The sequence below is a fragment of the Globicephala melas genome, chromosome 14 (genome assembly GCF_963455315.2).
Source record: "Globicephala melas chromosome 14, mGloMel1.2, whole genome shotgun sequence".
NCBI classification, from domain to species: domain Eukaryota; kingdom Metazoa; phylum Chordata; class Mammalia; order Artiodactyla; family Delphinidae; genus Globicephala; species Globicephala melas.
The window spans coordinates 15406196-15428898 of NC_083327.1; the positions used below are offsets into that span (position 1 = coordinate 15406196).

The 22703-nt window shown below is 36.5% G+C and overlaps 1 protein-coding gene and 1 pseudogene across 1 annotated transcript in view; one reads left to right on the top strand and one right to left on the bottom strand.

The window, feature by feature from the left end:
• BCKDHB (branched chain keto acid dehydrogenase E1 subunit beta) overlaps positions 1–22043 on the top strand; it is a 729304-nt gene extending 707261 nt beyond the window's left edge. Inside the window, exon 14 of the transcript XR_009558664.2 lies at positions 21920–22043. The gene's annotated coding sequence lies outside the window, so the exon portion shown is untranslated. The remainder of the gene's footprint in view (positions 1–21919) is intronic.
• Positions 8112–8783, bottom strand: LOC115854730 (type 2 phosphatidylinositol 4,5-bisphosphate 4-phosphatase pseudogene; annotated as a pseudogene).
• Positions 22044–22703: the final 660 nt, after the last annotated feature.

The following is a 22703-nucleotide window of genomic DNA, read 5'->3' on the forward strand; positions in this document are numbered from 1 at the left end:
ACCTGGTGCTGACGGAAGGCAAGTAAATCAGAAGCTTACTGTTTTTGAAAGCTGGTGTTTCCAAAGAAATGTGAGCCTTCACTAAAGGAGTCTTTGAATAGTCAAGACTCAGAGCAACTTCTTAACTGTCTAATTTATATATGTAACAAGTAGGGAGTTGTGAAATCTATATTGCTCTCAAGGAGGACATAGTCCCCGAAAACCCCCTTATATGTGGTTTTGGAGGATAACTACAGTTTCTTTCAGATAATAGTATTTAGGTCAATGAAGGACTTTCCCTCATGCCAGGGTAGAGACTTCCATGATAATTGGCAGTTTGGATGCTATGACTGTTACAGATGAGTGGCTGCCGTATATCTTGTATCCTTCAACATTCTGAATGGTAGCTTTTATTGCTATCCTTGCTCCACTTTATAAAATAGGCATGTGACGTTGGAAAATGCACATAATTGGCCTTTTGGTATGTGGATCATTAAATTATGAGAATCCACCTCTGGAAATGATGAAGAAGACAGTGCAGCACCTATATATCCTGGACTTTGTACTGTATGCAGCAAGTGGGTTGGATTTTGAGTTGTCTACTTAGGGATGGGGTATAGAGTCATATCTGATGGTGAGAGAGGTAGATTGTGAAGAAATGTCTAACGGTCCACCAAAAACACGTTACCTTTTTTATGTTATGAAGTGTATATGGGAAGCACAAGATAGAATTTCCCAGGTTTTCTTGCATCTAGCTGGGATCCTGTGACCAGGTCTATTCAATGCAAGGTGAATAAATGAGATTTGGCTCACTTCCAAGCCAGGCCTGTTAAATGTCCCTGGGCTTCTCCCTCACCTTGCTACCGCTGTTTTTTCCCCATTTCAGCCCGCTAGAAGCCATATATTGAAGATTGCAGAGCGTCTTTTCATTTAGTTCAGAAAGATGGCATGGAAGAGGGCTGTTCTGCTGACAAACCCACTTGGTCCCATGTTACAAGATTGAAAACTAAGCTTCTATTGTATTGGAGTAATTATACATGTGTGAGTCTATTTATTAACGATTACTTCCTCAGAGACCATTCCTATCCATATAATACCTATCTTAATGCTTGGTCATTTAGAAGATGGTCAGTAAATATTTTTTGAATGAGTTAAATAATGCATAATTTTTAAAAACAAGCTGTTGGGGCTTCCCTGGTGGCGCAGTGGTTGAGAGTGCGCCTGCCGATGCAGGGGACGCGGGTTCGTGCCCCGGTCCGGGAAGATCCCACATGCCACGGAGCGGCTGGGCCCGTGAGCCGTGGCCGCTGAGCCTGCGCGTCTGGAGCCTGTGCTCCGCAACCGGAGAGGGTGCAACAGTGAGAGGCCCGTGTACCGCACACACACACACACACAAACCACAAGCTGTTGATTTGAGTCTTGACCTGCAACATGACATTTCCTTTTGTAAAGATTTACCAAAGTTGATTCACAATTTAGATGTATTCTTACCCAAATATTTTTTTTATTTATTATCTATACTCAGGTTTCTAATTTTCTCTCAAATCCCAATATAACACACGTAAGTTATGACCTTTTCCTAATTTTATTTAGTCTCGATAATTTCTCAGAAGTGTTACTGTCACAAACACACACACACACACACTCACACACACACATCACAGAGAAGCAGAATTCCTGGAATTAGCAGGAAAATAGAAACCCTCCTGGAATTACCAATTCATTCTTTTACTGTCTGAAGAAAATTAATGTGTTAGGCTACAGAAGAAGTAATGGTCTTTCTTTTAAGAAGATAAACATTGAAGGTCGTTGACCTCATTTTGACGTCGATAATTTATTATTTAGTTCTTTACAAAAATATCTAGGCCCTTTCTCATTTCACTCTTTTGGCCCAAGCCAACAATGAATTGGCTCCAGACATTGGAAAAGGGTTTCCTTTTTGTCTCCAGTACTGTGTTTGGTTCAGTGCATTTCTAGAACTTAACACCTTCACCATATGGGCTCAGAACTTTCCTAAAAACTAAAAATATAGGAAATGAACAATAAAGTTCAACAATACAGTGTATTATTACATAAAACCTTAACTTAGAAACCTGTAAGATTTATTTTTCACTACAGCAAAAATACTCCTTTCAACAGATCTTCTGTTTCAAGCCACATACAAATTATCATGAACTTATCATCAGGATTTAAATGATCAGAGTTGACAATGTGGCAGAATTCTTATAATTCAAGCTTTCAAAAAAAGCAAATCTCAAGTCATTGATTTTACTCAGTATCTAAAATAATCATGAGGCTTAAGATGAGTTAGTGGAGTTTGTGACAATAAATTAAAGCCTTTTATGGGATATTCTGAGGGTTCTGGTACAGCAGAAGCACCATGGAATAGAGATTCATTCTTTGAATGCTTTTTTGGTGATTTGTTTAAAGCTTTTCACTGAATATGAAGTCTTCATTTTCGTACAATCCAACAAAAGCTCCAAAAATATGTGTTTCTAAAAACTATTTCATGGAAACAAAAATCATTATTGCATCTTCCAAGAGAAAAAGATCACTTTTTTGGTAAGCCTGTGAAAGCTGATGAACTCATAGGTTTACATGAGAATTTGCTAAATGTGGTTATTCCAAATTTCAGCTATAGAAAAGTTGTAGTGAAGTTCTGTGCAACACCTAACACCCAGGAGGTGATCACCTCTCTCAGTTTGCTTGAGACTGATCATGAGGGTCTCAACATTCTCCTCAGCCTGACTGAACTTCAGGATGCCTTTTTCCTAATTCTTGGCCCCTGACCTCCCTTTTCTTAGAGCATTTACTTTAGGAAACTTAGAGTTGTAAATTGTTTTCTGTCCCTTTGAGATGTAAATCTTCTCACAGCCCCTTGACAGTTTCACAACCCAGGAATGTCTTTCCAGGGGATCTGGGAATCATCTATTTGATATATAATCATCACGAAAGATATCATGCTATCTCCCTGTTTCTGTGTGAGGTAGGAGCCTAACTTCAATAAACAACAATTAACAAACACAAATGGCCTAACCCTATTAATCAGTGACTCCCTAATATTCCCCAGTACTTTTCCACTAACTCTCCCTACAGCTTAAAAACCCTCTCACCTTTGTTTCAGCGGAGTTGAGTTCAATTTCTCTCTCCTGTTGCAATAGTCTTGAACAAGGGTTCTTTGATTGTTTAACTCCATTTGATGCATTTTTCTTTTGACAGGACTTTCCCAGAGTTAGTATTAAAAACCCAAGTCACAGGAACCATCTCAGACCCAGGCAAACCAGAAGAGTCAGGCTTGTTTGTTTTTAACACAACCCTTAAACTCATTTATAGGTAGTTCTGAAGCCTGATTTTCTCTCAGAAGAGCATGAGTTGCCAACGACCATGCTGCTGTGTGTGGTGGTCTGCACATCATTATTCTGTTGGACAGAGTAGGTGCTCGATAAATATTTATCCAGTAAATAAATGGAGATAACTCAACAAGGATATGAACACACTAATGTCATTGAAGCATTTGCCTTTATTGTTAGATCAATACAGAATATAGGATGACCCTTGTTCACCTATCCATTCATTTAGTGATTCATTAATTTATTCATCTATACATTCAACAAATAGATATTGAGAACCTCCTATTTGTCAACCTAACAGATTCTTCCCGGCCCTTTAGTAGTTTATAGACTAGAAGAAGAAATAACAATGAATAAGAAAACAACAAAAGCAATGACAACAACAACAACACACACAATTTAGACTGCGGAAAGTCCTGTGTGATACGAAAAAATGTAAATTAGGCGTTGACTATAATCTTCTATTTTCACTCTTTTATAATCTTTTAAAAGTCCTAAAACTCTTCAAAGACTGGAGATTTGGTTTTTTGGTTATGGTATGCAAATATCGTCCTGAATGTCATGAGGTGGTTTAATATATTCTTTCAATATACTAAACCGTTAAGAAGGAAAGAATATATGTATCTACCGAGGCTCGTATACTAACTACTATAACAATTTAGCATTTTCGGAAACCATTTTTGGTATCCTGAATTATTTTAAATATTAAATAATGAATTTCAAATTTGTATTTTAGAACATGAAATTGAGTCCTTTGGGAGAGGTTATCTTGTGAGCAAGCTAATAGCCCTCACATGGCCAAACAGATGGAATTTTGCTGCTGACATCAATTTTTCCTATCGTGCTGGGAAACAAAAAGTGATTCCTATTCCAAGTAATACAGGAGAAAGACTGATATGGCCGTGTCTGACTAAGATTTGTGGATGGTCATTGGAGTATATGTCACTTCTATGACTTTCTTTTAACACAGTAGAATAATGTGCTTCTGTGTGTGTGTGTGTGTGTGTGTTTGACTTGTGAAGTGCTATTTTTAAATGAGTATATACAGTCAGAGCAGTTATGTTTTTGCTATGACTATTAGGGTAGAAATTATAATGCTTACAAATGACTGAAAAAATGTTTTCTAGTAATGTTTCTCATTTCTCCTAGCCCAGTGTTGGTTAATCAAGCATGCTTCATTCAACTTCACTAAGATTCTTGTGGGGTTGCTGGAGAGGAGTAGGTTGAACACTTGTGACGTACTTCAGCAGAGGTGTCAGCTAACTGGATTCATGGTTCACAAGAAACAAAATTCTTACATGCCTAAACACTTGTTAGTCAAGTGGTGCAAACCTATTATATAGATGTGAAATCTGTATTGGTTAGGACTATTTTAATTGCAAATAACAAACCTCAACATGAACTGGTATAATCAACAACCACAAATGAATTTATTGACTTTATAGCTCAGCAATCCAGATAAAGGATGCTAATGTGACTTGGCACAGTGAATAAGCCACTAGTCATCTAATTTTTTTCCTTGTCTTTTTGCTCCATCTTCCATGGCACTAGTATTCATTTTCAGTTCTACATGGTGGCCCCAGGATTTTCTTTTATGTAGAGTGCAGTTCTGTATCTCATATTATCTCAGCAATTCATGCAGAGGAAGAAAATGGCTACTTCCCTGTGGTCTCCCTTACTTGAACTGTGTTATAGGTTCACCCTTAAATTGAATATCAAGGCCATGGTGATGAGATGAATTGATTGGATTAAGCCTGTTCAGGACCACTTCAACAGCATTGCCACTATACTGTTGGGAGAAGTAAACTTCTCCAAGGGTCAGTCAGGCTACTTTTGATTGAAGAAGGAGGAAATAGGTGTTTCACATTCTAAAGGCCACTACTAAAACTTCCCATATAATTTATACAAAGACAGATTAGCTGTCAAATAACCTCTTCCAACATGTCTCATGGACAGTGAAGTAATATCCTTGTAGTGTCCTTTCTCCTTCCCACTTGATTCATCCTTCCCAGAAAGGACTCTTGGATTATCTTCCTGAGTTTTCCATACTCTTTCTCTCCAATCGTCTACTTCTCTTGTCCACACAAGGCTCTCCCACCTCCCAGCCTCTACCAATTTTAAGATGCACATCAAATCCCTATTCTTTTCTTTACCCTCACAGAAGCATTTGGTGGTCTATCAGGTAGAACCTCAGTGACCCATGATAACTGGACTCTACACCATTAACTAAAGAAAACTCTTTTTCCTTTTCTTGAAAAGATAGGAACTAGTTCTTGTAAACCACGATTGTCTAATCTTTTCTTCTTGGAAAAGAGGAAATTTATTTTTACCCACTGCTGGAAAAATATTCTCTTTTCATCAAAATGAGCAGAATGATTCTTTAAAATGCTAAAAGAAAAAGGTAAAATTAATTTTAGTTTAACATTTATATTCTGTTATAATACTCCTAAAGTATATCTTTGCTGAGAAGAGATGCAAAGAGAAGAGAAGGCTATGAGTTAGTTATAAATTCATGCTAATCTACTCAATTTTTCTATTTTCAGATAACGTAAAGGGTAGGATGATAGTAATAATAGCAAACACACATATAGCATCTACTGTGTGTCAGGCAGTGTTCAAACATTTAATAATTTTTTTGATTCTCACAATAGCTCTATGAGATATGTAATATTATTACCTACATTTTAAATAGAACTATGTCACAGAGTAGCTAAGCAACTTGCCCAGGGGACATAACTAACAGGTGGCGGAGCTGGGTTGTGAACCCAGGCAGTTTGGCTTCAGAATCCAGGTTTTCACTTTTAACCCTATACTACTATGGATGATTATATTTTCTGAGTTGGTGGTTAACTAAAAAGTGACTTAGATGACATGATGAAATACAAGGTCAGAAAGATGATTTGTTAATTTCATTCTTTTTAGATTAGATTAGGACCCAGAAAAATCTATTCAGGGAGAATATGAGACTTTTGTCTACTTCTGTAATTCTAGGGGATGCCAACTAGCTATTGTGCCCCACTCCATATGTGAAAGCTTATTAGTTATCTGTTTTATATATTGTAGTGTGTATATGTCAATACCAATTAGGACAAATCTGAATCTTTTCACTTAAACTGCTGTCAAGCCAGGTCTACCCCATGTTATCCATACACAGTTTCTTTTGCTCCCAAATCAGGACTTTACCTTTATTCTTATTTTGTTATACTGTTTGAAACCATCATGTGTTAGAGTACTCCTGAATCTCAATTTTGTCATTTAATATTTTAACCATTCATTTCAGATACATATATATTTCATATATATCTACATACATTTCAGATATATATATATATATGCACATCTTCCATGTTATTATAAAAAATCTTTTATAAGAAAGAATGAAAGACCAAGCCCTGTATGGAATAACCATAATCACTATGGGTTTATCTAGTTTTGAGTTTTATTTAATGTTTCCTCTCTATTCTTAAGATTTCTGATTCCTTAGCATAAAAGCATTTTGAAGTACTTTTAAATATTTCAATAGATGTGTTACTCTTAACCTTTTTTATGATGGTTTCTATAGATAATGACTGTTTTCATGAATATTTAACCGAAGAAATGTAATAAGCTGAGGTAATTCTCTGCCTAGTTTAACATCTATTTTATATGGTGATTCATATGGCATCTTTTATTTTATGGTAGTTAAATATTTAGTCTATTAAAATAAGGTAAAAATTTTAAAGAACATTCATTTCAAAGTGGTTAGGATTCTCTTTTTAAAAAATTAATCAATTTTTGGCTGCATTGGGTCTTCATTGATGCATGGGGGCTTTCTCCGATTGCGGCGAGCGGGGGCTACTCTTCGTTGCAGTGCATGGACTTCTCATTGCGGTGCCTTCTTTTGTTGTGGAGCACGGGCTCTAGGCCCACAGGCTCTGTAGCTGTGGTGCACAGGCTTAGCTGCTCCACGGCATGTGGGATCTTTGCGGACCAGAGCTCAAACCCGCATCCCCTGCATTGGCAGGCGGATTCTTAACCACTGTGCCACTAGGGAAGTCCAGGATACTCTTAGATAATAAAATATATGTCCCTTTTTATTGTGATAATAAAGAGCATACCTGTTTAGCATGTGGACTGCAGGTTAAACTTGCTTTATTGTGTCTCTAGTAAAGTATTCTGGATCAAATAGAAGATATTGATGATGATAAGTAGTTTCTCTTCTTTTCTTTTCTTTTTTTTTAAGAGATGTGAAAGAATATGAAGACCAAGCTTTATTATTTGGAGCTTGAAAACTTAGCAGCAAAACAAACTATTGGCATATAATGTAGTACAATGAGCATTTGTTCATAAAAGACTCCCAAAGTCTTAAAACTTCATACATAAACCAGAGTGAAATCCACTAGGTTGGGCTTTCCTGGTGGCGCAGCGGTTGAGAATCTGCCTGCTAATGCAGGGGACACAGGTTCAAGCCCTAGTCTGGGAGGATCCCACATGCCGCGGATCAACTAGGCCCATGAGCCATGACTACTGAGCCTGCGTGTCTGGAGCATGTGCTCCGCAACAAGAGAGGCCACGATAGTGAGAGGCCCGCGCACGGCGATGAAGAGTGGCCCCCGCTGGCCGCAACTAGAGAAAGCCCTCGCACAGAAACGAAGACCCAACACGCCCAAAAAAAAAAAAATCCATTAGGTAAATGATTTAAAGATGTCCAGAGTAGCTTATTGAGAACTGCTAGATACTCTCACCTGCATGACCAAATCATAAACAAGCTTATGCAAAACCAAGTTCTGGATAACTCACTCTTATGGCTCCCCAATAACAAGCTCAGATAAGGCAGATCAAAGCTAAGAGATAAGCAACTGCCCAAGAAACATAGGTTTCATGAAATCGCCTTGCAAAATCTTGGGTGCCAACAGTTAATCCAACTCCAGTGAAAATACATATCATTCCAGTGGTAATATACGCACAGCAGCACCTTCGAGGAAGTGCACTACCCACTGAGGAAATTTTTTTGCAGTGTGGGCATTTTTCCAGAGTGTTGAACCTCAGTTCCATCCACGAGAACATGTTTCCACAGTGCCCACACATGATCCTTGTACCTTCTGGTTGGACTGGCAATGCAGGTTGAGCTGGCTGTTCTTCAGAAATAAGCATTACTAGGCCAAGGTTAATTACGTGTCTACAGGTGGGTCTTGGACATCCTATTTGCCATGATGTGTCCTTATAAATGAGGAGACAATTACAAGGGCATCTAACATACTTCTTCCTTGTTGGGGGATTTCCGACTGGCCTAGCATCATTGCAAACCGTGCACCTAACCACAAGCTGGTGAAGCTTGCCATCCAAACTGATGAGAGATTGGCACACATGGTACTTTATTACTGGAATATCACTGGCGTCTGGGCTGGCGATGGCTGTGTATGGAGGTGGGAGTTCTGCTCTGGGGCTGCTTTCTTGTAAGTATGGTGGGGACATGGGAGTGACATTTCTTGAATGGGATGCGCAGAGCAGAGGCAAACGTTCGTCCACCCCATCAGCAGTCGTGACTGCAGCAGTGATGGCGGGGCTGGCAGGGAGAGGCTGAGTCTAGTAGTTTCTCTTTCCTAAATTCAGTTTCATATTTATTATTAGATTTGAAATTGAGAGGTTTTAAAATAATGCCTTATTTTCAGTGTAGGAGATGTTGATCTGAAGAATGGAATTTGAAACTTGGTTCTGTTAATTAATTACATGAATTGAATGCTCAAAGCTTTATCTTTATGTCTAGTAAAGTAATAATAAGAATACCAATCTTGCTGGTTTTTAAGGCGTTTCAATGAGATAGTATATGTTAAATTATAATGGTATTGCTTGCTTGGCAAATGGTAGGGAGCTTTTTAAAAAACCTTCTTCACTGTTTAGTACAACCATAACCTTATTAGGAGACTAGTGTAGGTAAGTGGTCTATTAACTTTATGAGGGGGTAGAAGGCTCACAAAACATACTTTGTTAATATTTCAAAATATGGATAATTCAGAAACTTCAAACATTGTACTGTTGCATGAAATGACCTTCACAGGTCATTTACTAAATAGTACTTGAAGTATGCTTGGGTTGCAAGGAATGAAATGGGTGACATTAGTTTAGCACAACATATCCTGTGGAATCAGCGTGTAACTTTTATTTTCTCCTTTAGCTTTGAGTGAAGAATGCAATTTCGGTTGAGCACAGAGTTGGAGATTCAGACAACTAGGGTTTTATTACCAGCTCTATCAATGACATACAGTGTGCCATTAGGGAAAAATTATTTTTCTCAACATCAGAATTCTCTTCTTTAAAATGGAAACGAATTTGGTGGCTTGGAAAATAATGTTGGATTTGGCAAATATAGGTACATTCAATATTCTAGAACACCTTTGATTTAATGAGACAATGAAATTCATGCTGTGTTTATAATGCCAAGAAATAGCAAATAGATATAGTTGTAAATAGTGATGATGATGGTGGTGATGATGATGATGATAGTAATAAAAAATAAACAACTACATAGGAAGTTACATCAGCCAGTGTAGCCATATTGATGCAGCATGATGTGCTATGTTGTGAATGTGGAAGGGCAAAATCACCTGTGCCCTTTAAGAGCATTGCCAGCCAAATTAGCCCTCTCCAGTGTGGTCTGAACTGGCATCACTATACAAGAACACCGACCTGAGTGCTCACGTTTGATCTTGGCGATTGTGTGCCCTATCATTCAGTATTTGTATGATTGTGTAAGCACAGGTGTATGTTAGCCTATTTGTAGTTCTCCAAACTGTGGATCAGGGGTTGTATATAAAACAAAGCAGGAAGAGTCGGTTGACATAAGACAAGGAGAGGAACTATTTTCATCAACAAAGTGATTCTAAACCAGTCTTCAAACCCATCAGGAGATTCTGTTAAGAGCTAAGAATCAGGAAGACAGCCAGAAGGTGAGTAAGGTGGATAGTCAGACGCAATAGGGAGCAGATTAACTGTTGTCTCATGTTCCTGTGGATGTACTAGGGTGAGAAAGATATGAATGAAGACAAGTACAATTAACCTCGAACTGGGAAAGAGACACTTCAGAGTCTTTAACTAAAAGGGAAAGGGCTTTTAATTAGGTCCCTGGAGACTCGCAGTTGTGTAGGACTAATCAGGGTGAGGCTGGATCTAGTTTTAACATCCTGAGCAGAAAGGAACACAGCATTGGCCACCAGAAAATGTCAGTGAATGACAAGTATGGTAACATTTCTGATTTTTAATGTCTTTGGTTTATTCATGTATCCTATAAACAGGGATTTACATGATTTTAACCCATTAGATAGAGCCATATTTAAGAACATGTATTTATTATTAAATAAATCTGGAAGATGTAAATAAGCAAAAATATCAGAGAGCAATTTGGAGAGAAAAAACAATGAGATATCACAAATTAAATGCAATAAATCTCAAGTCAGAAAAGAGATAATAAAACAGAAAAAAAAGCTTTAAAAGATTCCTGCTATGCACAAAAAGGAAATTTTGTTTGTTAGTTTGTTTTGTAAATAATAGTAAATATAATTGGATAGAATTTTTTGTTGTTGCTGTTCGTAAGGATGATTTATTGGAAGCATAGTTCACAAAAATATCTCACAAAATTCAGACAATTTAAATTGAATATAAAAATAACTCATTTTGCAATTATCTGTTGAGTAACCACTATGTACCTGTCATTATTCTAGGCACTGGAGTAACAAATAGAACATAAACATCAACTCCATCCTTATGGGCCTTATAATAGTGAGAGAGAGACAACGATAAATGAAATATTTTTGACTGTAAATAAATTTAAGAATCAATAAAAAAACAAACAAGTAAGAGCAGAAAGGAAATCTGCAAACCTAGAACTATACTTGTGAAGAAAAACAAAGCATTTCTGTGTTAAATTTTTTAATAAATTAGCCATCCAGGAAAAGGTTAATGGATTTAGTCATTCATATTTTTACCAATTAACTACGAAGAGGAATTCTGGAAAGATAGCAACATGCTCCCTCATTCCTGAATCCTTCTCCTTCCCAACTTAAAACCACTCTCAAATGAAATCCCTCAAGTGTCCCCTGAATGTTCCAAGGGAGAAAGCAAGCACCAGATTCCATTATCCTAGGTGCTCAGGGAGAGCCAAGAAACCAAATATTCCTAATTAACATTGACCTTATTGTTATTTTTTTTACTTACAAACACCCATCAGTGAAGAATACAATGGCCAGTAGTACAGTTAGGTACCACTACCTTGATTGGTGCTAAGGTACCAGCAGTTTTACCCGTAGTTACTTCTGTACCATCATTGCAAAAGTCAACACATTTCTTCCATGGGGCCCAAAAAGTGATGTAATTAAAAAATATTACTCAGTATTTTGAATATTTCAGTGCCAGTTGTGCTTGTTGCCAAAAATTCACATAAAACAAGCTCTTCCCGGTTGCTTATTTAGTATCCATAACAGATGAATACAAGCAAATGAGCAAGTCCAGCCATGTCTGTAGATTCATCCATTTGTAAGGAAAAAGTACAGTTGTGCAGATGAGATATTATCTCATCTCCATGTTTTCAAGGAAAATTTTAATTTGACAAGATACTCTAATGCCGCAAATTGGCACTGATGTGAATGCCTTTATTTTTCATCAGCAAGCATTGAGCAACGTCAGTGGTCCAAAGTGGACCCTAGCTATTTTGTGTTCTTCTCTAGCCAATGAAATATGATAACATTCCCTGTAAGATATTTCAGTGGCTTCTCCAAGTCTAGTTTGAAAAACTGTAAGAAATAGTTTTGTCTGCTAAAGACTTTAGCCCAACTATGTTTTAAATATTTAATTATTTATTTTTTAAACTTTTGAATGCTTGGTCTCAAAATAACATTGCAACTTAACTGGCACTACAAAACTGTTTTAAAATATTCTGTTTCAAACGACACAATAAAAAAATTATTAGCATTTATAAGGTGAGGAAAGTAGCATTTTGTCACAGTTTTGTTTCTTGGTTACAGTTTCACCAGGTTCCTTAGAGAAGATTTCTCTCTTGCATTAGTCAAATGACCCTCTAATATGAGAGTTTAATTTTTCTCAGCATTTTTAGTTGTAGATGGTGCATCTGTGGGTTGAGAAAATGAGTCTTCTTTTTTTAAGCCAATAATCATTCCTCAAATATGTATTTCCTCTATTTGAAAATAAATGATTATATTCTAAAATAGTAATATTATTACTAAAAATATTATCTTTAGATAATTAAAAGATTAGAACTTTTTTAAAATTTAAAATTATACAAATCTAGACAACTTCTACTTCTTTTTGTGTTTCCATGTAGCTAAAAGGAGAATTTCAGAGTAAAATTTATTGGATGATAATGAGTTTACAAAGATTAAAAGAAGTATAATCAAGACTTCCCTGGCAGTCCAGTGGTTAGGTTTCTGCGCTTCCACTGCAGGGGGCGCAGGTTCCATCCCTGGTCAGGGAACTAAGATCCCGCATGCCTCGTGGTGCAGCACAAAACAAAACTACATCCATGTTATGACTTCCATAAAAAGAAGTATAATCAGTGATAGTAATAGAATAGTGTAAGTACTAATTAAAAATTAAGTTAATTTATGAAAATTCAAATATTTATATGCTATAGATTTCAGAAAACATAGGAATATTCCACACAAGCACATATTCCATTAGCAGTAAAAACACATGTCCTGCATAACATGTCGTTTCTGGAAAGATGTACTGCACACTTATTCATGAGGGAAAGTAAAAGGGCAAAAATATCTCCATATTATGTAGCATGGAAGTAGTTTGGCTTAGCAGAACCCTTGAAATTGTCTTGGGAACTTCTAGGGGTCCTTCAACCACACTTTGAGAACAATTGTCCTACTGGAAAAAAGGGAGTGGCTCATGAGTACATTAAGCTGAATTATAGAACAATACAAAAAAGTTACAATTTTCACACTTTCTCTTTGATTAAAAATTTAAAATTCAAATTACATTTATATCAATAAATTCAAAGAAATATTCTTCCAAGGAAAATTTTAATCCACGTATCTCTGTTTCTATATACATTAGTATGTCTGTGTGTCTGATTTATAAGAAAATTCTGATTGTTTAATATGAGTTGACTTTAACCATAATAAGAACGTAACTTTAATTTCTTTGCAAAGAAGAATAAGTGACAACTTTATGAAAATGATTTCATTACGTGAAATTTATGTCTGCTATAGACAGGAATTCTAAAATATTTTCTTAGGCAGCATCAATAGCTCTGCAAGCACCACATGCTAAGAACATTAATCCCTCAATTCAAAAAATTATTTCTTTAGGACATACAAATACAAATGTGTCAAGGTAATAGAGGCAGAATTTTAAAAATGGCACTTTTAGGTGCAATGATAATGGTCACTGAATTGTCAAGTTGTGAATGCTGTGGTCTGGAAGGAATCTCAATGGTTATCTAGTTCAATTACCCATCAAATGCTTAATATACAGCTTCCCTGACAAGTTCAGTCTCTGCTTAAATGCCTCTAAATTAATATAGAAAAAGTACAATTCTTTAGTCTGTCATTTTTATGTGGCACTTTTGCTGGAAGTCCTTCTTTCTATAGAACAGACATTGGGTTTTTTATGCCCACTTTCCTACTAGTTTGATCCTTGAGACTGCGAAGACATTCTGATTGAGTCATTAACTATTTATGCAATCTTTGAAAGTCACCTAAGTGATCTAACTCCAGTCTTTCATAGGAAATGCTTGCATTTCCTAAGGTTTCTTTAGGTTGTTTCTGCTCTCAAAATGGACAGTTTTTTCTCTCCACACACATGAATCCATAGCACGTGTGATCTTTCGTGATCTTTGAATCTTTGGAATCCCAATTTCCTTTTCTCAAACTTGATAAAAATTCTACCTACTCTTTTTTGTGAGTTATTTGAGAACAGCAAAAAAGGTGCTAAGCTGTGAATACTCTACATACCAGCAATTAAAACAACACCTGGTTTAAATTAAATACTAACATTATGGGAAAATGAATAAAGGGAAGTAATAAGTAGCATTTGCAACAGTTTAGTTAGGCAAAAGCACACACACATTTATTGCTATATTAAATAATAGAATTTGGGGCATTTGTGTCTTTAGTATGGTAGAAAAGGTCACAATAGATTGATGCTTCATCAGATAACAACTATATACTCTAGAGAAAACACATATACACACACATGCACACAGACATACCAACACGCAGTCTTACTTAATGACTCTTGGAAAGTGAATAAGAGCAGACATATATTAGAGGTGAGTTGAAATTTGGAAGAAAGGGCTGTCATGGGCTGAGCTTCTATTTTGATGACCTGAGCTTGAGGCTAGCCAGAGCGTCAGGTACAAAGTAGTGAAGGGCAGCTAAAGAAGCAGAGGACAGAGAACAGGACAACCATGGCCTCTAGAGTGTGGGGAAGAAGTCCCGAAGAGGAAAAAGCCAAAGAAGAGGAATTCTAAATTGTATATACACTCTACCCAAATCTCTGATTGACCCTGGGACCAAGCATACATGGAGCAAAGTCAAGGTTAGCTGCCCCTAAGGATAAAAGGACAGAACTGAGATCTGCAATACCACCCACTGCAGGTGAAACAGAATTTGCAGTTGGGGTCTAATCAATTTAACTGTTTACTAAAAACATTTTAAGAATAAGGGTCAAAAACATACCAAATTTGGTGAAAGAGTTAATTTTACATCTTCAAGAAGTTTAGTGAACCACAAGTAGAATAAGTACAAGTGAAATGCCTAGCCACATCTGAATGAATCTGCTTGTAAATCAAAGAGAAAGAGAGAATACTGAAAGCAATTAGGAAAAAGAAATGATTTGAAAGATTGTAGTTTTCACACCAGATACAATGAAGATCAGAAGACCATGGATCAAATCTCTGACGTATGGAAAGGAAAAAAAATTGTTAAGCAAAATTCTAGTACAGTAAAAATATGCTTTAAGAAAGAAGGTGAAATAAAGGCATTTTGGGTTAAAAAAAGCAAACAAAACCAAAAAATTATAGCAACAAAAAATTGTCAGCAGATCTGCACTTTAAGAAAGGCAGTTCTTCAAGCTGAAAGCAAGTGATACCAGAAATAAACTCACACACTTATGGTCAATTAATCTACAACAAAGAAGGCAAGAATATACAATGGAGAAAAGACAGTCTCTTCAATAAGTGGTGCTGGGAAATCTATATAGCTACATGTAAAAGAATAAAATTAGAACATTCTCTATCACCATATCCAGAAACAAACTGAAAATGGAATAGACCTAAATGTAGGACATGAAACCACAAAACTCCTAGAAGAAAACATAGGCAGAACACTTTTGGACATAAATCATAGCAATATGTTTTTTGTCTCCTAAAGCAAAGGAAATAAAAGCAAAACCAAACAAATGGGGCCAAATTAAATTTAAAACTTTTGCACAGAAAAAAAAACCTTCAACAAAATGAAAAGATGACCTGTTGATTGGGAGAAAATATTTGCAAATGATATGACAATAAGGGGTTCATATACAAAATATATAAATGGCTCATAAAATTCAATATCAAAAAAACAAACAACCTGATTAAAAGATGGGCAGAAGACCTGAACAGACCCTTTTTCCAAAGAAGACATACAGATGACCAACAAGCACATGAAAAGATACTGAACATCACTAATCATCAAGGGAATGCAAATCAAAACCGCAATAAGCTATCACTGCATACCTGTCAGAAGAGCTATCATCAAAAAGAGCACATATAACAGATGCTGGAGAGGATGTGGAGAAAAGGGAACCCTTGTACACTGTTGGTGGAAATGTAAATTGGTGCAGTTACTATGAAAAACAGTATGGAGGTTCCTCAGAAAACTGAAAATAGAGCTATCATATGACCCAGTAATTCCACTTTTGGGCATATATCCAGAAAATATTAAAACACTAATTTAAAAAGATATATGCACCCTAGTGTCCACAGCAGCATTATTTACAATAGCCAAGATACAGAAACAACCTAAGTGTCCATCAACAGACAAATGGATAAAGATGACTTGGTATATATATATATATATATACACATGCATACACACACACACAATGGAATACTATTCAGCCATAAAAAATAATAAAATTTTGCCATTGCACTAATGGAGATGGACTAGAGGTTATTATGCTTAGTGAAATAAGTCAGAGACAGATAAATACAGCTTGTTATTACTTATATGTAGAATCTAAAAAATAAACAAATGAATATAGCAAAACAGAAACAGACTCACAGATACAGAGAATAAGCTAGTGGTTACCAGTGAAGAGGGTGAATGGGGGAGGGGCAAGATAAGGGTAGGGGATTAAGAGGTACAAAATACTATGTATAAAATAAGCTATAAGGATGTATAGTACAGCACAGGGATCATAGCTTTAACTGGAGTATGTAAAAATTTTGAATCACTGTGCTGTATAAATAAAACAGATATACTATTGTAAGCTAACTATTCTTCAATTAAAAAGAGAAAAATGACATTAGTGTAAAAACTGGTTAAATGCAAATAAAGCCTCCAGGTTAGTTATCAGCATTTTCCCAGTCTTATCATCTTAGTTTTGATAATTGTATGAATATAAAAAATGTTTAAATTAAGGGAGGCTCTGTGAAGGTCTTTGGGAACCCTCAATACTACTTGGAAAACTTTTCTGACTGTCTAATATTATCACAAAATTAAAAGTTAAATAATAAACTTCTAAAGAAAAAAGGAGAAAATCTTTGCAATTTGGGGGAGCAAAAAGTATAAACCAGACAAAAACACATTAAATTTAGCTTTATTATTACATCCTGTTTTTCTCTTCAAAAAACATGGTTAAGAAAATAAACCACACCAAAGATTGGGGAAAATATTTGCAATATGTGTATCTGCCAAAAGACTTGTAACCAAAATACACAAATAACTTTTACAACTCAACAGTGAAAACAGAAACAAACTTCTAAATATAAAAATAACTTCATTGACGCCTCACAGAAGAAGATAAAGTAATGGTCCTAAGTGCATGATAAGATGCTTAACATTAGTCATCAGGAAAATCCAGATAAAAATGAGACCGAGGGCTTCCCTGGTGGCGCAGTGGTTGAGAGTCCGCCTGCCGATGCAGGGGACACGGGTTCGTGCCCCGGTCCAGGAAGATCCCACATGCCGCCGAGTGGCTAGGCCCGTGAGCCATGGCCGCTGAGCCTGCACGTCCGGAGCCTGTGCTCCACAACGGGAGCGGCCACGACAGTGAGAGGCCCGCGTACCGCAAAAAAAAAAAAAAAAAAAAAAAAAAAAAATGAGACAGAGCTACATGCACAAATAGAATGGATGAAATTAAAAAGACTAACCATACTAAGTGTTGGTGACAATGTGGAATATAAAATTACTCATGATGGAAATATAAAATTAGATAACCAGCTTGGAAAACAAATTTGTACTTTTTAGAAATTTTAAATATACAACTAACATATGACCCATCCATTCCACTCTTAAGTACTTACCCAGGAGAAACACACAAAGACTTGTATATGCATGTCCATAGCAGTTTTATTTAAAATAGCTCCAAACTAGAAATAACCCAACTGTCCATCAGCAGATATGTGGTTAGAAAAACAAAACAATAAGAATGAAGAAATTACTGGTGCATGCAATCACATGGTTAAGTCTCAAGATCATTATGCTGAGTGAACAAGGTCAGACATAAAAGAGTACTTACTACATAATTCCATTTCCATAAATACAAACTCCTTCATACTGACAGAAAAAAGATCAGTGGTTGGCTGGGTTGAAGGTAGAGAAAGGGCTTGACTACAAAGGGGCACCAGGAGTCTTTTGGGGGTCATGGAAATATTCTGCTGTTTTAGTGTATTGGTGGTTTCATGGATGTGTGCATCTGTCAAAATTCATTTAATGGTACACTTCATATGTATGCAGTTTACCATTCCTAAAACATACTTCAAAAAATTTGATAAAAATAAAATGAAAGAACAGCATAATTTACAATTTGGAGACACCTCAGAGCTCATTTAGTAGCCTTCCGTGAGAAGGGGATCATAGTTTAGAATCTAGATTTTTTTTGCTTCCCAGCCTGTGCCATATTAACTACATAAATATGTATATGTATACCTATATAAGTGAAAATTCAGAATACTCCAGGACATAAGACTTTGAATCTTCTTGTTTAAATTCTGAAAGCAACTTATTTTCAAATATGTACCTCTGGACTACTTTGTCTTTCTTGCTAAAAGGGGAGAGGGAAGGCCACTGGGTTCTCAGAACATACTAGTTTGCCTGGCTTTGCCAGAAATGATAGGAATTCCTATTAGGATACATTTCCAAGCCCTGGAAATGTTTTCAATAAACCATGAGGAGTTTTGGCTCAACCTCCTGTTCAGTTCATGCCTCTTGGGCTTCACAGAATACTCAATCTGCAACATGTGCTAGAGAACTGGATGAGGCTATGATGGAAAACTTCTGCTATCATCTGCTACTTTGCTTTTTCTTTCATTCAGTTCTCCATTTCCACCTGCATGGGAAAGGAAACCTCACACTCGCGGCAGAATGGGAGGTAAGGGCTAACCCTTCCCAGGTCTTGGAACTAGCCCTCGGGGATCTCTCTTATCCAACACATCTGAGCTAGTCCCAGAATCTTCATCTTGTCATTTGCAACACTCAGTGCAAAAGAAGTGTTTGAACATTATTTTACATGGCACACTCCAGCATTTATCTGGAACACAAAAAAGTTCAGTTCAGTTCAAACACGTGACTGGAGCTGAGGAATATATAAAGGGTATCTAAGCACTTGGTGGGATCAGAATCTTGTAGAGGATACAGATGCAGTAGTTGACCATTTTGTACCCTATGCACAGAGATATATGTTGGATATTTATGGAGACTATTCTTTTTTCCCTGAAATGAAACCCAGATGGAATAAATCACAACAGAGAAATTTTGACAAAGAAAGGTTTAAATTTTATCTTAAAAAATTAGAAAAGGGCAAAGTCCAAGTAGGAACTTTTTTGGTTGTAATTTCCTTATTGTGAAGCAAATGTTTGGATAACCTTAAAACCAATCTTACTACTTTGTCCTTCTTTGACAATGATATCAGGCTGTTTTATTCAATAGAATGATGGAATGGGTCACCTCTGAAGTCCAACTCTTGGAAACGACTCTACATTTATAGCCCTAGATGCTGCCAGCCTTCCATTCAGGTCTCTGGGACTCTAACAAGAAGGGTTGGTTCCTCTAACAATTCTTTCTATCTTCTTACATGTGGCTGTATCTGTTCTCAGACTTTTGGCTCTTCCCACCAGGTCTTTACAAAGATGCAGATGTTTCTTAAAAGTGGCAAGAAGATCAAAGGGACTTCTTGTGCCTGATGTGCTAGAATGGCTCGGAGTTCTGTTAAATCAGATTTGGACATATTACATAAAACCAGTAACTAGTGGTTTGCAAAGGTTGCTGGTGAAAGAATGGAGCTTCATAGGTCAACATGGCAGCACACAAAAATATGCCAGGTTTAATTGTCTTTTTCTTTTTAATTGTATCTGGAGATAGAAAATCAACAAAATGGATGCCGCTATACATTACAGCTGATTTGTTTTAGAGTATTAGTGCTTCTGCAATTAATTAGCCCATGTCTATGGACTATCGCTTGCTTCTTTTTTATTCTAAATATGACCAAAGAGTGTAGTTACCAAATGTAATGATGGCTCAAAGCAGAATTTAATATACAAACATAAAAATGAGCATTGGCTTCATGCAAAGCACTGAATAGGAACTGAGGAAACAAATAGAAGCTTTTCCTACCCACACAGAGGACACACGCTAAAGGGAAGAATAAAACAGTTATGTAACTGCAATATACATAAGTCCCATAAAATTGTACAAAACGTTTATGGACTCTGAAGAGAAAGAGCTCAAATCCAGTTGATATACATTTTATCTTTGATGTACTTAAATTGCTTCTGAAGCTATCTTTCCTTTACATCCTGGGGTACCTGCTTTGATTCTCAGACTTGCTGTCAAGTGATTAGTAATCCTGATAAGGTTTTTTGTTTGTTTTTATTTTTAATTAATTAATTTATTTATTATTTTTGGCTGCATTGGGTCTTAGTTGCGGTACATGTGATCTTCGTTGAGGCACACGGGATCTTTTGTTGCAGCGTGCAGGCTTCTTTCTAGTTGTAGCATGCGGATTTTCTCTCTCTAATTGTGGTGTGCAGGCTCCAGGGCGCATGGGCTCTATAGTTTGCGGCACCCAGGCTCTCTAGTTTAGGCACATGGGCTCAGTAGTTTTGCTGTACGGGCTTAGTTGCCCCGTGGTCTGTGGAATCTTAGTTCCCTGATCAGGGATCAAACCTACATCCCCTGCATTGGAAGGCGGATTCTTTACCATTGGACCACCAGGGAAGTCCCCCGATAAGGTTTTAAATGATAGGGTGTTTGCAGATACGACCTGTCTCAAGTATGTTTGCATTTTAAAGCTATACAAATCCACAGGAATGAAACTATTGATATAATAACAGGCAGAAGGGTTGATTTATTTGCTGTAGGTCCTTGACTGACCTCTTAACATCTTTCAGTTAAACCATTACATTTAAAGATAACCATGGTATATCTTTGATTTAGGTAAGCTCTCTGGATGTGTTCTACATTTCTCTATTTTATTTTTTTAGTAAATGTATTTATTTAATTTTCGGCTGCATTGGGTCTTCATTGCTGCTCGCGGGCTTTCTCTAGTTGTGGCTAGCGGAGGCTACTCTTACTTGCAGTGCACAGGCTTCTCATTGCAGTGGCTTTTCTTGTTGTACAGCACGGACTCTAAGCATGTGGGCTTCAGTAGCTGTGGCATGCGGGCTCAGTAGTTGCAGCTTGCAGGCTTTAGAGCGCAGGCTCAGTAGTTGCGGTGCACGAGCTTAGTTGCTCCGTGGCATGTGGGATCTTCCTGGACCAGGGCTCGAACCCGTGTCCCCTGCATTGGCAGGTGGATTCTTAACCACTGCGCTACCAGGGAAGTCCTAGTTCTCTATTTTAAAAGCTCTACACTATTTGTTTCTACTGTGATATTAAACATTTCTCTCTGAAATTGGCATTATTCTTTGCAATTGAGCTATAATTTTCTTACAGTTGAGACACACTGAATTTTTAATTTAAGTGTAAAGGAGGAACAGAAAGGGGTCTGATCCAATAGATGATACTTCTGTGCTGAGCTTTGATAAGAGCTCGCCTAAGAGGCATCTAGTAAGCAGACTGGATGGTCATTCCAATGTGAATGAAAAGGAAACTGAATTTTAAAATATCAGAAAAATGCACATGACTAGGAGAAAAAACACAGCAGCTTGCGAACTGGATTATTTTCTTAGTGTGTACTTTTCTCCTACAGCCTAGAATTTTCTTAGGCACCAAGAAAGAAACCTCATGAACTTCCTTGCATTTCTAAAATTCTATGATCCTATGATCTCACTTTCCATTTGGGTACAATTTACATACTTTGTCAGTGAATTTGAGTGATACCCTATGTTTGAGAGAAAAACAGTTGTCTTTCTTTTAATAAATATTTACTGAGAAACTTTTGTGTTTCAGACTTGGTGCTCTGAGCTGAAGTCATAGAAGAATGAATGGTCAGGCTCTCAGACGGATTACTCTCTACTGAGTATCTAGATTGTTATTAAACATTCAAACTACAAAAAAACCCAAAACATTGCAGGCCATAGATAAAGAGGTAAGCATTTCATGTTCACTTTATTTATTTTTTCAGTGACTTTATTTTTATTATTTAAAAACAATTTTATTTTATATTGGAGTAGAGTGGATTAACAATGTTGTGTTAGTTTCAGGTGTACAACTCATTTCCACTTTAAATATTCTTTGTCATCTCTTTCTCATCACTGTCACCACATTTCATTATTTGGAGTGAAGGTGTTTCTCATCTTAAGGAATTGAGTTTGTGGTTCAGCCCTTTTAAGAGAAAAGACTTTTTAAAAATTGTAAGAAATGACAGTTGCTGCCATGGTATTTCTAAAAAATTTATTATTTCTAAGTCTTATGCAGGATGAGATACAATGAGTGTTTTCAGCATAGTTAAGCAGGGGTGTAATAAAATAATTAAGATATGAAGAATATAACTCAGGCTAATTCATATTTATTCCATATGGAATTCTTTTCCAATGAACAGAATTTTTTATTCTAACATGGTTTACTTTAGCATGGAATTCTATATTCTACATTTAACATGGGATTCTTATTTTCCACTCTAGCCAAAGTAGTTTATTTACTGAGGTAACAACAAAACATCATTTCATTATGAAATAAAGACTGCTGTAGATTCTGGAAATAAATTAATCAGGAATAAAGAGAGAGGGCTCAA